The sequence below is a fragment of the Oncorhynchus tshawytscha genome, linkage group LG21 (genome assembly GCF_018296145.1).
Source record: "Oncorhynchus tshawytscha isolate Ot180627B linkage group LG21, Otsh_v2.0, whole genome shotgun sequence".
In the NCBI taxonomy this organism is placed as follows: Eukaryota; Metazoa; Chordata; class Actinopteri; order Salmoniformes; family Salmonidae; genus Oncorhynchus; species Oncorhynchus tshawytscha.
In genome coordinates, this window is record NC_056449.1 from 15,555,789 (window position 1) to 15,575,637 (window position 19,849).

Here is a 19,849-nt window from a genome sequence, read left to right on the forward strand (position 1 = left end):
TTAGGACCACTGTTGTTTTCACTATATATTTTACCTCTTGGAGATGTCATTCGAAAACATAATGTTAACTTTCACTGCTATGTGGATGACACACAGCTGTACATTTCAATGCAACATGGTGAAGCCCCAAAATTGCCCTCGCTAGAAGCTTGTGTTTCAGACATAAGGAAGTGGATGGCTGCAAACTTTCTACTTTTAAACTCGGACAAAATAGAGATGCTTGTTCTAGGTCCCAAGAAACAAAGAGATCTTCTGTTGAATCTGACAATTAATCTTAATGGTTGTACAGTCTTCTCAAATAAAATTGTGAAGGACCTCGGCGTTACTCTGGACCCTGATCTCTCTTTTGATGAACATATCAAGACTGTTTCAAGGACAGCTTTTTTCCATCTACGTAACATTGCAAAAATCAGAAACTTTCTGTCCAAAACTGATGCAGAAAAATTATTCCATGCTTTTGTTACTTCTAGGTTAGACTACTGCAATGCTCTTGTAACGGTTTTCTAGTGGTGATGAAAGAGAGTCGGACCAAACTGCAGCGTGTCGATTGCGATCCATGTTTAATATAAAAAAACACGAACTTACAAAAAACAATAAACGAAACCGAAACAGCCTATCTGGTGCAAACTAACAACGAGTACACATAGGACACTAAGGACAATCACCCACGACAAACTCAAAGAATATGGCTGCCTAAATATGGTTCCCAATCAGAGACAACGATAAGCACCTGCCTCTGATTGAGAACCACTCCAGACAGCCATAGACCTTGCTAGACAACCCACTAAGCTACAATCCCAATACCACCACCAAAACCCCAAGACAAACACACCACAATTACAAAAACCCCATGCCACACCCTGGCCTGACCAAATACATAAAGATAAACACAAAATACTTTGACCAGGGCGTGACAGAACCCCCTAAGGTGCGGACTCCCGAACGCACCTCAAAACAATAGGGAGGGTCCGGGTGGGCGTCTGTCCATGGTGGCGGCTCCGGCGCGGGACGTGGACCCCACTCCTTTAATGTCTTAGTCCCCTCTCCCTTCGTCCCTGGATAGTCCACCCTCGCCGCCGACCATGGCCTAGTAGTCCTCACCCAGAACCCCACTGGACTGAGGAACAGATCGGGACTGAAGGACAGCTCGGGACCGAGGCAGCTCGGGACTGAGGGGAAGCTCGGGAGTGAGAGAAAGCTCAGGAGTGAGAGAAAGCTCAGGAGTGAGAGAAAGCTCAGGAGTGAGAGAAAGCTCAGGAGTGAGAGAAAGCTCAGGAGTGAGAGGAAGCTCAGGAGTGAGAGGAAGCTCAGGAGTGAGAGGAAGCTCAGGAGTGAGAGGAAGCTCAGGCAGGTAGATAGATCTACCAGCTCCTGGCTGGCTGGTGGTTTCAGCAGATCCTGGCTGACTGGCAGATCCTGGCTGACTGGCAGATCTGGAAGAGTCTGGTTGACTGGCAGATCTGGAAGAGTCTGGTTGACTGGCAGATCTGGAAGAGTCTGGTTGACTGGCAGATCTGGAAGAGTCTGGCAGACTGGCGATGCTGGGCAGACCGGCGGCGCCGGGCAGACTGGCGGCGCCGGGCAGACTGGCGGCGCCGGGCAGACTGGCGACAGCTGGCGACGCTGGGCAGACTGGCGACGCTGGGCAGACTGGCGGTGCTGGGCAGACTGACGACGCTGGGCAGACTGACGACGCTGGGCAGACTGGCGGTGCTGGGCAGACTGGCGATGCTGGGCAGACTGGCGATGCTGGGCAGACTGGCGATGCTGGGCAGACTGGCGATGCTGGGCAGACTGATGGCGCTGGGCAGACTGGCGATGCTGGGCAGACTGGGGGCACTGGCGGCGCTGGGCAGACTGGCGGCACTAGCTGCTCCATATAGGCTGACAGCTCTGGCGGCTTCTTACAGACTGACCGCTCTGGCGGCTCCGTGCTGACTGGCAGCTCCTTGCAGACTGGCAGCTCCTTGCAGACTGGCAGCTCCTTACAGACTGACAGCTCCGTGCAGACTGACAGCTCCGTGCAGACTGACAGCTCCGTGCAGACTGGCTGCTCCGTGCAGACTGGCTGCTCCATGCAGACTGACAGCTCTGGCTGCTTCATGCAGACTGACAGCTCTGGCTGCTCCATGTAGACTGGCTGCTTCATGCAGACTGGCAGCTCGGGCTGCTTCATGTAGACTGACAGCTCTGGCTGCTCCATGCGGACTGACAGCTCTGGCTGCTCCATGTAGACTGACTGCTTCATGCAGACTGGCAGCTCGGGCTGCTTCATGTAGACTGACAGCTCTGGCTCCTCCATGCAGACTGACAGCTCTGACTGCTCCATGCAGACTGACAGCTCTGGCTGCTTCATGCAGACTGGCAGCTCTGGCTGCTCTATGTAGACTGGCTGCTTCATGCAGACTGGCAGCTCGGGCTGCTTCCTGTAGACTGACAGCTCTGGCTGCTCCATGCGGACTGACAGCTCTGGCTGCTCCATGCAGACTGACAGCTCTGGCTGCTCCATGCGGACTGACAGCTCTGGCTGCTCCATGCGGACTGACAGCTCTGGCTGCTCCATGTAGACTGGCTGCTTCATGCAGACTGGCAGCTCGGGCTGCTTCATGTAGACTGACAGCTCTGGCTGCTCCCATGTAGACTGGCTGCTTCATGCAGACTGGCAGCTCGGGCTGCTTCATGTAGACTGACAGCTCTGGCTGCTCCATGCAGACTGACAGCTCTGACTGCTCCATGCAGACTGACAGCTCTGACTGCTCCATGCAGACTGACAGCTCTGACTGCTCCATGCAGACTGACAGCTCTGGCTGCTTCATGCAGACTGGCAGCTCTGGCTGCGCTGAACAGGCGGGAGACTCCTGCAGCGCTGTGTCGGAGGAAGGCTCTGGCTGCGCTAAACAGGCGGAAGACTCCGGCAGCGCTGGAGATGAGGAAAGCTCTAACAGCGCTAGATAGGCGTGAGACTCCGGCAGCGCAGGAGAGGAGAAAGGCTCTGGCTGCGCTAAACAGGCGGGAGGCTCCGGCAGCGCTGTAGAGGAGGAAGGCTCTGGCTGCGCTGAACAGGCGGGGGAGGCTCCGGCAGCGCTGTAGAGGAGAAAGGCTCTGGCTGCGCTGAACAGGCGGGAGGCTCCGGCAGCGCTGTAGAGGAGGAAGGCTCTGGCTGCGTTAAACAGGCGGGAGACTCCAGCAGCGCAGGAGAGGAGAAAAGCGCTGGCTGCGCTGAACAGGCGAGGCACACTGAAGGCCTGGTGCGTGGTGCTGGAACTGGTGGTACTGGATCGAGGACACGCACAGGAAGCCTGGTGCGGGGAGCTGCTACCGGAGGGCTGGGGTGTGGAGGTGGTACTGGATAGACCGGACCGTGCAGGCGCACTGGAGCTCTTGAGCACCGAGCCTGCCCAACCTTACCTGGCTCGATGCCCACTCTAGCCCGGCCGATACGAGGAGCTGGAATATACCGAACCAGGCTGTGCACCCGCACTGGAGACACCGTGCGCTCCACAGCATAACACGGTGCCTGCCCGGTCTCTCCAGCCCCCGGTAAGCACAGGGAGTTTGCGCAGGTCTCCTACCTGGCATAGCCATACTCCCTGTAAGCCCCCAAGAAATTTTTGGGGCTGACTCTCGGGCTTCCATCCGCTCTGCCGTGCTAGCTCCTCATAATGCCGCCTCTCTGCTTTTGCTGCCTCCAGCTCGGCTTTGGGGCGACAATAATCTCCAGGCTCATTCCAGGGTCCTTTACCGTCCAATTCCTCCTCCCATGTCCATAACTCCAGGTGGTGCAACCTCTCCCACTGTAGCTGCTGCTGCTCCTGCTGCTGCTGCCTCTGTTGCCTCTTCTCCTGTTGCTCCTTTGGGCGGCTACACTCCCCTGGTTTAGCCCAGGGTCCTCTCCCGTCGAAGATCTCCTCCCATGACCAGAAATCCTTGGTGAGCATCTCCTTTTCGGCTGCTCCTGCCTGTTGACACGCCGCTTGGTCCGTTGGTGGTGGGTGATTCTGTAACGGTTTTCTAGTGGTGATGAAAGAGAGTCGGACCAAACTGCAGCGTGTAGATTGCGATCCATGTTTAATATTAAAAAAAACACGAACTTACAAAAAACAATAAACGAAACCGAAACAGCCTATCTGGTGCAAACTAACAACGAGTACACATAGGACACTAAGGACAATCACCCACGACAAACTCAAAGAATATGGCTGCCTAAATATGGTTCCCAATCAGAGACAACGATAAGCACCTGCCTCTGATTGAGAACCACTCCAGACAGCCATAGACCTTGCTAGACAACCCACTAAGCTACAATCCCAATACCACCACCAAAACCCCAAGACAAACACACCACAATTACAAAAACCCCATGCCACACCCTGGCCTGACCAAATACATAAAGATAAACACAAAATACTTTGACCAGGGCGTGACAGCTCTACTTTCCGGCTACCCAGATAAAGCACTAAATAAACTTCAGTTAGTGCTAAATACGGCTGCTAGAATCCTGACTAGAACCAAAAAATGTGATCATATTACTCCAGTGCTAGCCTCCCTACACTGGCTTCCTGTCAAGGCAAGGGCTGATTTCAAGGTTTTACTGCTAACCTACAAAGCATTACATGGGCTTGCTCCTATCTATCTCTCTGATTCGGTCCTGCCATACATACCTACATGTACGCTAAGGTCACAAGACGCAGGCCTCCTAATTGTCCCTAGAATTTCTAAGCAAACAGCTGGAGGCAGGGCTTTCTCCTATAGAGCTACATTTTTATGGAATGGTCTGCCTACCCATGTGAGAGATGCAAACTCGGTCTCAACCTTTAAGTCTTTACTGAAGACTCATCTCTTCAGTGGGTCATATGATTGAGTGTAGTCTGGCCCAGGAGTGGGAAGGTGAACGGAAAGGCTCTGGTGCAACGAACCGCCCTTGCTGTCCCTGCCTGGCCGGTTCCCCTCTTTCCACTGGGATTCTCTGCCTCTAACCCTATTACAGGGGCTGAGTCACTGGCTTACTGGTGCTCTTTCATGCCGTCCCTAGGAGGGGTGCGTCACCTGAGTGGGTTGAGTCACTGATCTTTGTGGGCTATACTCGGCCTTGTCTCAGGATGGTAAGTTGGTGGTTGAAGATATCCCTCTAGTGGTGTGGGGGCTGTGCTTTGGCAAAATGGGTGGGGTTATATCCTTCCTGTTTGGGCCTGTCCGGGGGTATCATTGGATGGGGCCACAATGTCAGCTGACCCCTCCTGTCTCAGCCTCCAGTATTTATGCTCAAATCAAATCAAATCAAATTTTATTTGTCACATACACATGGTTAGCAGATGTTAATGCGAGTGTAGCGAAATGCTTGTGCTTCTAGTTCCGACAATGCATTAATAACGAGCAAGTAATCTAACTAACAATTCCACAAAAAAACTACTGTCTTATACACAGTGTAAGGGGATAAAGAATATGTACATAAGGATATATGAATGAGTGATGGTACAGAGCAGCATAGGCAAGATACAGTAGATGATATCGAGTACAGTATATACATATGAGATAAGTATGTAAACCAAGTGGCATAGTTAAAGTGGCTAGTGATACATGTATTACATAAGGATGCAGTCGATGATATAGAGTACAGTATCAACGTATGCATATGAGATGAACAATGTAGGGTAAGTAACATTATATAAGGTAGCATTGTTTAAAGTGGCTAGTGATATATTTACATCATTTCCCATCAATTCCCATGATTAAAGTGGCTGGAGTAGAGTCAGTGTCATTGACAGTGTGTTGGCAGTAGCCACTCAATGTTAGTGGTGGCTGTTTAACAGTCTGATGGCCTTGAGATAGAAGCTGTTTTTCAGTCTCTCGGTCCCAGCTTTGATGCACCTGTACTGACCTCGCCTTCTGGATGACAGCGGGGTGAACAGGCAGTGGCTCGGGTGGTTGATGTCCTTGATGATCTTTATGGCCTTCCTGTAGCATCGGGTGGTGTAGGTGTCCTGGAGGGCAGGTAGTTTGCCCCCGGTGATGCGTTGTGCAGACCTCACTACCCTCTGGAGAGCCTTACGGTTGAGGGCGGTGCAGTTGCCATACCAGGCGGTGATACAGCCCACCAGGATGCTCTCGATTGTGCATCTGTAGAAGTTTGTGAGTGCTTTTGGTGACAAGCCGAATTTCTTCAGCCTCCTGAGGTTGAAGAGGCGCTGCTGCGCCTTCCTCACGATGCTGTCTGTGTGAGTGGACCAATTCAGTTTGTCTGTGATGTGTATGCCGAGGAACTTAAAACTTGCTACCCTCTCCACTACTGTTCCATCGATGTGGATGGGGGTGTTCCCTCTGCTGTTTCCTGAAGTCCACAATCATCTCCTTAGTTTTGTTGACGTTGAGTGTGAGGTTATTTTCCTGACACCACACTCCGAGGGCCCTCACCTCCTCCCTGTAGGCCGTCTCGTCGTTGTTGGTAATCAAGCCTACCACTGTTGTGTCGTCCGCAAACTTGATGATTGAGTTGGAGGCGTGCATGGCCACGCAGTCGTGGGTGAACAGGGAGTACAGGAGAGGGCTCAGAACGCACCCTTGTGGGGCCCCAGTGTTGAGGATCAGCGGGGAGGAGATGTTGTTGCCTACCCTCACCACCTGGGGGCGGCCCGTCAGGAAGTCCAGTACCCAGTTGCACAGGGCGGGGTCGAGACCCAGGGTCTCGAGCTTGATGACGAGCTTGGAGGGTACTATGGTGTTGAATGCCGAGCTGTAGTCGATGAACAGCATTCTCACATAGGTATTCCTCTTGTCCAGATGGGTTAGGGCAGTGTGCAGTGTGGTTGAGATTGCATCGTCTGTGGACCTATTTGGGCGGTAAGCAAATTGGAGTGGGTCAAGGGTGTCAGGTAGGGTGGAGGTGATATGGTCCTTGACTAGTCTCTCAAAGCACTTCATGATGACGGATGTGAGTGCTACGGGCGGTAGTCGTTTAGCTCAGTTACCTTAGCTTTCTTGGGAACAGGAACAATGGTGGCCCTCTTGAAGCATGTGGGAACAGCAGACTGGTATAGGGATTGATTGAATATGTCCGTAAACACACCGGCCAGCTGGTCTGCGCATGCTCTGAGGCCGCGGCTGGGGATGCCGTCTGGGCCTGCAGCCTTGCGAGGGTTAACACGTTTAAATGTCTTACTCACTTCGGCTGCAGTGAAGGAGAGACCGCATGTTTCCGTTGCAGGCCGTGTCAGTGGCACTGTATTGTCCTCAAAGCGGGCAAAAAGTTATTTAGTCTGCCTGGGAGCAAGACATCCTGGTCCGTGACTGGGCTGGGTTTCTTCCTGTAGTCCGTGATTGACTGTAGACCCTGCCACATACCTCTTGTGTCTGAGCCGTTGAATTGAGATTCTACTTTGTCTCTATACTGACGCTTAGCTTGTTTGATTGCCTTGCAGAGGGAATAGCTACACTGTTTGTATTCGGTCATGTTTCCGGTCACCTTGCCCTGATTAAAAGCAGTGGTTCGCGCTTTCAGCTTCACGCGAATGCTGCCATCAATCCACGGTTTCTGGTTTGGGAATGTTTTAATCGTTGCTATGGGAACGACATCTTCAACGCACGTTCTAATGAACTCGCACACCGTATCAGCGTATTCGTCAATGTTGTTGTCTGACGCAATACGAAACATCTCCCAGTCCACGTGATGGAAGCAGTCTTGGAGTGTGGAGTCAGCTTGGTCGGACCAGCGTTGGACAGACCTCAGCGTGGGAGCTTCTTGTTTTAGTTTCTGTCTGTAGGCAGGGATCAACAAAATGGAGTCGTGGTCAGCTTTTCCGAAAGGGGGCGGGGCAGGGCCTTATATGCGTCGCGGAAGTTAGAGTAACAATGATCCAGGGTCTTTCCACCCCTGGTTGCGCAATCGATATGCTGATAAAATTTAGGGAGTCTTGTTTTCAGATTAGCCTTGTTAAAATCCCCAGCTACAATGAATGCAGCCTCCGGATAAATCGTTTCCAGTTTGCAGAGAGTTAAATAAAGTTCGTTCAGAGCCATCGATGTGTCTGCTTGGGGGGGGATATATATATATCCAGTATTTATGCTGCAGTAGTTTATGTGTCAGGGGGCTAGGGTCAGTTTATTATATCTGGAGTACTTCTCCTGTCTTATCCAGTGTCCTGTGTGAATTTAAGTATGCTCTCTCTAATTCTCTCTTTCTTTCTCTCTCTCGGAGGACCTGGGCCCTAGGACCATGCCTCAGGACGACCTGGCATGATGACTCCTTGCTGTCCCCAGTCCACCTGGCCGTGCTGCTGCTCCAGTTTCAACTGTTCTGCCTGCGCTATGGAATCCTGACCTGTTCACCAGACGTGCTACCTGTCCCAGACCTATTATTTGACCATGCTGGTCATTTATGAACATTTGAACATCTTGGCCATGTTCTGTCATAATCTCCCCCCGGCACAGTCTGAAGAGGACTGGCCACCCCTCATAGCCTGGTTCCTTTGGCCTTTCTAGGGAGTTTTTCCCAGCCAACGTGCTTCAACACCTGCATTGCTTGCTGTTTGGGGTTTTAGGCTGGGTTTCTGTACAACACTTTGAGATATCAGCTGACGTACGAAGGGCTATATAAATAAATTTGATTTGATAGAAGCCAGAAAGTGCAGTTTTAATGTCCAAAACACAAGGTGCACCTGTGTAATGATCACGCTGTTTAATCAGCTTCTTGATATACCACACTTGTCAAGTGGATGGATTATCTTTGCAAAGGAGAAATGCTCACTGACAGGGATGTCAACAAATTTGAGAGAAATAAGATTTTTGTGTATGGAACATTTCTGCGATGTATTATTTCAGCTCATGAAACATGGGACCAACACTTTACATGTTGTGCTTATATTTTTGTTCAGTGTTATTCTGTTGATAGTGCAGAAAGGCACAGTGCAGAAAGGCTCAGCACAGGTACTGTGTTGATTATCTATGGGAATGATGTGCTTTCATATCACAATGGATTAGTGTTGAAACATTATAGGAACATTTCCCCATATTTTTTTCAGTTATTCCAGATGGAAGATTCCCGTGAGGGGAAAGCAGGAAATCCGTAATCCTCCAACCAGGAATTTTAGGAAAGTTACCAGAATTTTACTACCCTACAATGGATTGAGTCATCCTCCATTCATTCATGGATATGATATGTAAGGTGCTCATTCATTCATTCATTCATCACGTCCATCTCAATTGACCCTTATGGAAAAAAACATGTGAATTTCACGTGAACTCTTCAAGTGTTCCAAAAACACATGTTTTCATGTGATCACGCGATCTGGTGTGAAGATAATGTGATAACGTGACAACATGTAAAGCAACGTGATAACATGGAACTGCACATGTGAAAACGTGATCGCATGTGATGTCCATAAAAGTCATTATATATTTCAAATGTCATTTATATTTATGTAAAGACATTTTTGTATGGCTACATCATCAAAGATTCAAAAGCTAAGGTAAGAGGTCATATTTTATCCAGTCTCATTTTGTTTTACACACACACACAGAGTATTATGACAGCTAAAAAAGGGCAATTAAAAAGCCGAAATAGCACGAATTCAAGATGGCCCTGACCTTTTATAGACTACACCTGGGTGTTTATATAACTTGTTTGAATGCCAGCCCAGCTCTTCAACCTGGGGCAACATCTCCCTCTATTCAGTACATTTGAAACAGTGGTACGGTAGCCATGTCAGTAGAATCTGGTTTCCATGGTTAATGTCGGACCTACACTGGGCTGGTGCTGGTGGGTTTTCTAGTGGCAGGTCCAAATGAAGCGATTTGCCTTAGCTGTCTGGTGGGGGGACGGAGTGTGAGTGGCCCCCTGTGGAACCGTGTTCAGTTTTAGCACTGCCTGTAAGCCCCAGTCCACTAAGTTGACAAAGACAGACACCACTCCTTCTGTATATAGGTCATTTAGCAAAGTTTCCTATGCAGGGCAGACTCCTCTGTAGCTCCATGGGGAGTGATGGGTGTAAATTGCTTCATCTTCATTTTCAACACTCTCTGTAATAGATATGTACAGTATGGCTTCATTGATCCAACATCTGTTCTAGCCAATCCCTGATCAGAGATTATCACTACTGCTTTGTGCCCTTCAGTAATAGGTTCATTGGGCTACACAGGAAAACCCCATTTCAATTCAGAGGACATGGAAGTGGAAAGACCCTGGTGTCCCAATGGTGTTATACACTACTTTCTGGGAGTGTGCTGGGTGCAAACCAGTTTCCTGCTACTAGGACATGCTCTCTGTCTGTCTGCCTGTCTGCCTGTCTGCCTGTCTGTCTGTCTGTCTGTCTGTCTGTCTGTCTGTCTGTCTGTCTGTCTGTCTGTCTGTCTGTCTGTCGAGGGGAGGGTGGTGTCATTAATCCAAACGATGTGATCTAATTTCATGCTCCCTTCTACTGTGTGTAAACTTCGGACTGCTGTTCATAAGAAGTAAGTAGATCCGGCCGGGTATCATCAAATGTTATTATTGCGTCAACGTTTTGGAAATGGATACCTTCTCAGCCTTACCTCCTGTCTTCATTACATCCAGATGCTGAAATCTGAAATCCGAACACAAGCAACTTGGTACTTCAACCCAGATCAGCAATGCCTCCCAGCCACAGATCCATAGCGATCCACCAGATGGCGTAGATACGGGTACGCTCTGCACATTTCTGTTAAGTCAGTATCTCTCTACAATAAAACAATAAGATACAGTCGTCCAATAATGTAGTGGTCTAACCGTAAAAGGTGGAAGAGGGTTTCTGGGAAGACACAAGAAGCATTTGTATTGATTGGTGTTTTATGGGTCCAATTTGCATGTGTACAATGCCATGATAACAAAGTGTGATTTGGTCGAAGTTGATTTGAATCACCCACACTCTCTTGCATTTTGTGTAAGGCTGAAAATGCTCAGAACCATGTATCTCCTCCCACCCATCCACATATGACCCTGCACATCTTAAATCGTCAAGACAGCCCACACACACTCTCTTGTGAGCAATCCCAATATCAATGGGTCAAAGAGCCTTCATGTAACGCACACACAGTCAGGTCCGAAATTATTGACACCCTTGAAAAAGATGAGCAACAAATACATGTTTCTAGAGCTCTTTGGCCACGCACAACAGGGGTGGGTTTGGCGTCGAAAGAAAGATCCATATTCAGAAAAGATGGATCTTTGATGTTATGGGTCTATTTTGCTTCCACTGGTCCTGGAGCCCTTGTTATAAGGTCTACGGCAACATGAACTTTACCAAGTACCAGGACATCTGCCTCTGTCAGGCAAACCTGTTTGCCTCTGTCAGGAGGCTGAAACGTAGCCGCCAGTGGATCTTCCAGTGAGACAATAACCCCAAGCACACATCAAAATCCAAAAACAAATGGTTTGAAGTAGTTTGAATTGAAGAGGGCAGTCCATAAGCGCAGACAAAGGATATCAAGGATCTGGAAAAATGTTGTATGGAGGAGTGGTCTAAAATACCTCCCGATGTGTTTCATTCTCATAAAACATTTCAGAAAAAGTATCAGTGCAGTTATCCTCACAAGGTGAGTTATTGAAAACAGGGGTGCCAATAATTTTAACTTCTTTTTAGAAAAAAAACTGATATGTTTTAATTCTCTAAGAAATTGTAGTAGTATAATTTCCCCCATAGAGTATTTGTATTATATTTGTATTATTTACTCAATAGTCTTATTTGCTCATCTTTATCAAGGATGCCAATTATTCCAGACCATACTGTATATCATATATGGGGGAGTGTCACGCCCTGGCCATAGAGAGGCTTTTATTCTCTATTTTGGTTAGGGCAGGGTGTGACTAGGGTGGGCATTCTAAGTTCTTTATTTCTTTGTTTTCTTTTTCTTTGTTTTTGGCCGAGTGTGGTTCCCAATCAGAGGCAGCTGTCTATCGTTGTCTCTGATTGGGAATCATACTTAGGCAGCCTTTTTCCCACCTGTGTTTTGTGGGTAGTTAGTTTCTGTTTCGTGTCCGCACCTGACAGAACTGTTTCGGTTTTTCACTTTGTTATTTTTGTTCGAGTGTTTTTTTGAGAAATAAAATATCTTGATCACTTAACACGCTGCGCTTTGGTCCGATCCTCATTCCGACGAGAGCCGTGACAGGGAGTTTAAATTCTCACCGCAGGAAAATGGAGGGCTAGCTGCATAAGTAGGGAATGTTTGAAGCAAGTTGATACTTGTGTTCTAAAATAAGTTGCAATGTTTAGAAAAAAAGGGAAAGGACTGAAAATGGACCCATAAGCTGTTGATTCAGTACATTAAATAATGATTTTTCGCCTGCACCTTGAAAACATGCAGAACACTACTGTATGGTCGCTGCGTTGGTGTCAGAAGTGGGATGGCACCACTCCACTTTTGACATCATGTTAACCAAGATGCTTTGTCTACTGTTTTGATAGCGTCTAACTCCAGGTCTATTGTCATTACATAAAGTATTGAGCTAACAGCAAGGTTCTCCTTTAAATTTCAAGGCACTCCATGATAGACATGGTTGTTCCATACAACCCAGGCAAGATGCTACACTCCCAAGGTATGTTGATGATAATAACCAAGGTGAATAAAATTGAAGCTGGGGGCCGAAGATTCTCAATCAGTTTCCCAGTTATTGAATAGCTTGTCAAATCAGGTAACAGGGGTAGTGGGGCACATACCAGATGCTTTAGGAAAATATTCTCAGTGGTGGTGTGCAGACCTCTCAATACTTTACTGGAATCGTCATTTCCACACACTGCTTCTATAATTGGCCCCATTGCTTCTAGTAGATTTGGTCCCGCTGTCCCAGTGAGTGCATTAACACACATACTCACTCACAATATCAATCATTTCATAGTATCCCCATAACCTCCAAACAATTCCAAATGATTCTGCACTTAATATAACAATGGCAAATCTCTACGCTTTCAATGTGATATTCAATTATATTTTTCAGCTCGGCACATGAGGTTCTGCTAGAATCCTTATCAGCATTCCATTGCTAATGGTGGATTGACTAGGAGGTACCACTGTTGTCGGTGGATTTTAAGATGATAGATTTTTCCTCAGAGAAATCACACAGAAGGTGAACATGATTTTACATTCACGGGTCTTTCTGAATGGCAGGCTCACTGTCGCCTCCTGACTATTCATGTAATACATCAAAATATTAAGTAAATGCAGTCAGGTGAATTAACAGACTACTAACCTCCTGTATACCCCCGCCCCCCCCAATCTGTCACTTTAATGACTATTCCTCACAAAGTCTGCTGTTTTTGAGTGAACAGAGGGAGCCAAAGTACAAATGTAAGTGAGAGATTGAGAATATCAAGATGAGATGTTCGATGAGCAGGTGTCCACATACCTTTGGCCATGTAGTGTACTTATACATGTAGCGTACCATATAATATACACTGTATGACCAAAAATATGTGGAAACCTGCTCGAACAGTTCTTGTGCTGACGTTGCTTCAAGAGGCAGTTTGGAACTGAGTAGTGAATGTTGCAACCGAGGTCAGATGATTTGCATGTGCTATGCACTTCAGCACTCGGCGGTCCCGTTCTGGGAGCTTGAGTGGCCTACCACTTCGCAGCTGAGCCATTGTTGCTCATAGACGTTTCCACTTCACAATAACAGCACTTACAGTTGACCAGGGCAGCTCTAGCAGGGCAGAAATTTGATGAACTGACTTGTTAGAAAGTTGGCATCCTATGACGGTGCCTTGTTGAAAGTCACTGAGCTCTTCAGTAAGGCCATTCTACTGCCAATGTTTGTCTATTGAGATTGCATCGTGTTCGTGAGTCCTGTGATGGAAAACCGCATCGTGTTTGTGAGATTTTCCTCTTTCCATAGAGTAGACCTAACCATTGTAAGCCAAACCATTCGGCTGCTACAGACGTTTTTGGGATGGGAAGTCTCATGGTCTAACAAACACCGCTGTAGCTCAGTCACCTTCCACCGCAGATGCAGAAGGCCGCCATTGGCCGATGTGGTGGATTGACATGCAGCCCATACAAAAGAACAAGTATCTCTACTGTAAACTGATTTTGATGCTAATTACATTTCCGCCGAGGTCGCAGACATCAACTCTAGGGGGTTTTAAGAGGCATGTGTGGCAAATTCACAAACCGTGGTTAACTGTGTCGGTCTGTGCACACGAACAATTCTGCATCTTTCACATAGCAGTGGGGACTGTAGGCATATTGGTCCTATTGGTTTTCTAGACTATGCCAACTTGTATCATACATTTGGATCATATATGGTTAAACTAGTATTCGGGGTCAGTAACTGAAAGGCATGTCCCACTATATAAATGGGACATTGTATATGTCTATGCAATTTGCTTCGCAGAAAGAATTGGAGTAAATGTAGGTTTCTTTTAGAAAGGCCAAATATAGCCTATTCAGAACCATGGCTAATGTAAATTAACAGGCAATAATTATTACATTTGCTGGGAGTGAGAGAATCCCAGGCTTGCCATGAAGCACATAATTCCCTAAATTTGCCCCAATGTTTCAGCAGTGTAGTATGTCAAACGTATATTGTCCTGTCTTATTGATTTAAGGTATATGAAAGCCAAGTTTTATGTAGTGGAGTATGTGGCTACGATATACAGTATGTCATTGTTGGATTGTGCTGTGTTCTTCTGTCTTGAAAATGGCTTATATATAGTATGTACTATACCTAATAAAATCTCTAAAATAATGTAATGTGAGGCATAGAAAACAGGTTTCAAAATAAAGAAAGAAACTATTTATATACTATGCCACTGCAAAAATGAATTGCCAGTGAGACTTACTGTGAGTACTGTGCAATCCACCATTCGGAGAGAAATTACTAAGAATAATGTACCTTTTCACCTTGGCCTCAAAAAACTATATCCGAGGACACCAACTCAATTATCATTTTTCCCAATGATGAAAAGCTCAGTGCATAATTGTAATGGTCTCTGCCTGTTATTGACAATACCTTTACAATTATGGTGTCATAAAGCTTACTTCTGGAATATAATGAACCATTTATCATTCTTTATGATAGAGTGGTGATAGCTGGGTAATCAAAAGATACCTGATCAAGACCTAAGGGTGGAAGCGTTGTTAATAAATATCACCTGGGAGCATGAGCAGCAGTGTGCGGCGTTTTCCTTTCTGTTTTCCAATCAAAAGATCAGCCCATCGATGGGAAACCTACAGTATATGCTTGGTCCAAACACACACTCTATTGTCACTTTATAGGAACCACTGCTTGAGGCAGAGGGACAGGGTTTCACGGTGTAGCTTTTGCCACTGTACTGTACCGTCGGTCGCTCTGGATGCATTGGGGTGGAGCTGAAAAGTCCTCCAGCTCTATTTAAAAGAGGACTCTTCACAAAGATTGTTTCATCACTGTGGTAAAAATAGATTGGGATTTCATCAGAGGAAATCAGTCTCCCTTAAAGGGTTGTGCTACCCAGGAGATGGAAATGAGGGAGATTTAGCTTGGATCTACTCCGCAGCCATTTTAGTCCTTTGGAATTCCTTGATTTTTCCTTTGCCACACATAAAGCCATTGTGCTAATGTTAGCTATGAGTCACCATTAAGTAAGTACAGCATCGGGATGCCTTATTTATGTAATGGAGATATTGTAGATTGTGGTAATGTATTCTACTCAAGATGACTGTTTAGGGGGGTAGAGGATTGAAATGGTTGGTACTGAGGAGTCTTATGTCAGCGTTACATGCTAATGTGATGAAGTGAAGTGGACCACTCAGCTTTAACCCCCTTGTCCACTGTTGACACTTCTCCCACTAGAACTAATGTCAGTGCCTAGTCAGTGGTCCCTTGCTTTCCAGAAAGATTGGTTCTGCTTTCATTCATCCGGCTGGCAATTATCAGAAGTCATTGCTCATCCAGTTCTGCTGTGATCTGCTGGACGGTCAGTCCACAGGAGGGATTTTACATTATGCTTGACTCAGGTTCCTGCAGCTTCAGCCCACTATCACAGGCAGAACGATGTGAATTACACCCCGATGGCTTCAGACTACTTAGCTACACTTTTTTCAATGACGTAAAAAAAATATTTAGGCGCCACACTTGCATGCCACTGACCTGTCACAGGGGATGAAGGACACCACGGACAGACACTGTGCTTCTCATGCCTCGGCCCCAGTTCAGCAGCATCAAATGAGGTCAATATGCACCAAGTCATCGCCATCCCAGAGTGTCGACAGCCCCCGTCTCTGTCAGCGAACACATCCCCTGCAGGGGCAGCAGTCATGTGGAAAACTTCCCACGTCACATGCAAATAAATGACATCACGTCCAATCATTACTCATTAATTAATGTGTGCCCTGCTCAATTGAATGAGCGGAACCACTGTGTGTGAGCGAAGACAAGAATGACAGCAGACAAAAGATGCTTGATTTGACTCTTCACAAGTTATCCCTGGGTGTTGTGTGGTCATTGCAAATTGGTAGGCGAAAGTAAGACTGCAAATTGTGTCCTGCGATAAAAGTGGGAAAATAAGCATTAATTAGCACCTACCGATGGAATGCTTGAGGGACAATGTTCAACATGTCCGTTCACGTTTCCCTTCAATTAATGCTCGACATACTCACAGCAACAATATTCAAGAGAGGAAGTTAGAGAGGAGTGCCTGTTAGCTGGAAGAGAGGCATAGAACCTAAAGTGGACAAGAGTAAATGTCACGTACACCCAAACGTACATGTAGATTACCTTTTGGTTTGCAGCTGGCAAAGACACTCATTCACAAACGGACAACAATGCATCATTTGGCTATTTCTGTCACCAGCTTCAAAACATCAAACTAGGCTAGAATAAATTACCCTTCATTCCAGATGCCCTATATAGGCTATGCATGACACAAAACAGGGTGTCTCAATTCCTGAAAGATATCAACACCCCACTTCAAATATGTAATAATCAAAAACAGCTTCATGAAGAAAAAAGGGGTCTCGCATCTGAATGTCTTACTGTTACAGTAAACTCTAAAACTCTATGTTGAGGGCAGCAATTGGGAATATGGCCATGGGTCCAGCCATCTCCTGAGATCCTCTTCTGAGAACCGAGGGCTATTTCCAGTGAACTAGTCTATTTATACAGTACTGCTCGCCTCAATAGAGAAGCAAAATTAGCTGGATCTTTCAAGCAATCAGGCCAGTAATCTGTCCGTCTAAGGGCCTTGTTGAATCAAAGCCGTGGCTTGGTTGAGTATTTTGATAGTTCAGGTCAGTTTCAATCCTCAGACTTGTGAGATCACGATCACCTCAACAAATGGAGTGTACCACAACAGGAGGTGTGTATGATAAATTAACACCTTTTCAGGAGGAAGTGATTGAGTTCATTAGCCTTTTGCTGTGTGTCTGTTTGTGAGTGGGGTGTGTGTGTAGTCATTTTTGGTGTCAAGTCCCCAACTGTGCTGGATGTGTTTGAAGCCGCTTCAGGGTACAGATACTAATGAGATGGAGTCCTCCAAGGTTATGGAATGCAGTGCACACTAATTCACAAACAACATTAATGTTGAGGCATTAAGGAAGATGCTAAAACAGACTTCCAGAATGTAAACTTTACAAAGTTTACAATCAATGAAATGCATTAAAAATCTTGCAGAATCCAGCTTGTTATTACAGTAGAATGTTTTCTGGCATTTGAGCAGCTGGTGAAATTTCTCTTTCTCCCATGTCCTCTCTCTCATTACTTGGTCTAATGGACATTGATGAGCCTCGTTGATGCATGCTTTGTTTGCTGTACATACAAGCTAACACAGTATGCACTGGCACTTGTAGGCAGCAGGTCTTTATTTCTTAAACAAGGGTGGAAATTAGGCGTTCTTTTATGAGCCATTTCTGGTGATGATTTTGCATGCGTCTCCGGGGTACGGGCTGGTGCGTTGGTGGGAAAACGTTTGCCCCAGAGCTTGTGTGTGTGTGTAAGTGTAGTGTGCTCTCATTCTCTCTCTCTCTCTCTCTCTCTCTCTCTCCGCTTTTCATGAATACATTACTCCTCTGGCGCATCAACTGTGCTCTTTATGAAGCACCCCCTCTCCAATCGATTGGTGTCCTACTGGAAGCGGTAAGACTGGAAACGGACTACTGTTGCAATGCAGTCTCGTCTTCCTCTCTCTTTCTCCATTCTGATGCAGTCAAATAAAGAAAGCCCCTGATTCTCTCCTCCAGTGAATATAGTCTGATATAGAGGGGTTTGAATGTGAGGCACCAAATGATGTCATCTGTGGATGCCTGTAGGCTGTACAATGCCCCACTGGTGACACTTGCTTGATGGTCTACTTGCTTGATGGTCTACTGGTCCAATGGTCCAATGGTCTACTTGCTTGATAACTTGATCCTCGTCATCCTATCATGAAAATGTAACAGTTCAATTTTTAAATGAAGGAGAATGTGAAAGGCAAAAGCAAAACGGTTTGAGCTTTCTCCTTTCCCCAGAAATTCAAAAATACCCTGGCAGTTACTGTTCATTTCTAAAAATTCATGATAAAGAGACTACTACTGCTTTTCCACCATGTATTGGTCCCTTGGGCTTTCAAGGTGCATCCATAACACCTTTCTCCATGAAGTTGACAAGAAATGTACTCCTTGTACAACTCCTGTTTGGTCTGTATGAGCTCCGCAGACTACCTCATGGCCTCTGCAATGCTCCTGGCTCCACCATGAGAAGGATGATCACCTTCAGTGATCTGGTAACCTTTGCCCCTTCAGGGGAGAAACTGGAGAGACTGTTGACCAATGGCCTCGATCCTGCTGCGAAGAATTGAGGTCAAGTGCATCTCACTCACGTTTTCCTACAATACATGTAAATACTTGTGTGACAATAACTCTAAACATGCATTTCTAGTGTACAATTTCTAGTAGTTTCCTAGCAGGATGAATTCATATTTACTTACATTTCAATATCTGGTTTAGTCAATCCCCATCTTTATTCCCAAATCTCTTTTAATGCAGTGGTTCCTCTATTTGGATTAAGAAACCACCCCAGATTCATAAAAGCCTCTTACAGAGACTAAAGGATTTGGGTCGCATGGGTTTGCAAAATGTCTTATTTTATAACTTGGACATTGGCAGGATACTTGTCCTGTGTGGGTGTCTATGTGAATATTGCTATGCACTCCTTTACCCTTAGCAACTACTACGCACACCACTAAGTATTTCAGTTTGGGCTCGATTCAGGAAATATTTAGGACTTTAACGATCATCTTTTTCTCCCCTCTTTGGAAGATTGGGTGTTTGATGCTCATGATGGACCTTTATCCGTTGGCTTGAGAGCTGTGACCTTCCCAGGGCGTAATTTATCATTTTGATATTTAGATCGGTGCTTTGTTCAAAGTCACTGTGCGTTGTAGGTTATGGGTAAAGTAAACAAATATCCTTATCCTTTGATACTGTACTGTACTTTTATCAGACTGCTTTGTGGCACAGAAAGCTGCTCCTTTCTCCCTCTCTGTGATCTCATCTCCTTGCCCCCCTCTTGAGGATATCATGGAAAGATAGTCACAGTTTGCATCCTGCATCACTTCCTCATCCGTCGCCACGGCAGCCCATGCCCCCCACCAGCAGCAGCAGATGTATGCACAACACTTGTGCTGGGCCTTTTTTGCTGAGCCGCAGGCAAATGGGACTGAAACCAAGTGACATCACCATAACCTTGCGTTAGATAAAGCATTGACACACCAAACTCTGCATGTTACAATAACTGTGTCATCGTTTTGGTTCCTGAAGCACCATGATGTGTGGCACCATCTGGAGCCATGTTTTGCCTGTCATCAGATCCGATCGGAAACGATCATTGAAAATAAGTTAGCCAAATAATCATGCCAGGCTGTAATTTGCAGCAATTGTAAATCCCTTC